Genomic DNA, 318 nt, shown 5'->3' with positions numbered 1-318 from the left:
TCATATTACATGTATTGCTGTCCAATCAACATGTATTTTATAAAATGTAGTTTAAGTGTGATCACGTGTCATGGAAAAGACTAACAAACATTGTCATGATTTCCATTTTTTTCTTATATTAATTTATTTATACTTTTGTTCCATATTACTATTAAGGCATTATTTTGAAAGGATTTGTATGTTTCATAAATTAGTTTGATGTTAAACTTATGAGTGTGTTGTTTTATATTTTGATTTCTCTTTGCTGAAATATAACTAAATTCATGAAATGAATAAGATCGTAAGTTAATCCATTGGAATTACCAGTGGTGAATTTGA

This window comes from Penaeus monodon, chromosome 29 (assembly GCF_015228065.2).
Source record: "Penaeus monodon isolate SGIC_2016 chromosome 29, NSTDA_Pmon_1, whole genome shotgun sequence".
In the NCBI taxonomy this organism is placed as follows: Eukaryota; Metazoa; Arthropoda; class Malacostraca; order Decapoda; family Penaeidae; genus Penaeus; species Penaeus monodon.
The sequence above is the reverse complement of the archived record's forward strand: the minus strand, read 5'-3'. Positions refer to the sequence as shown.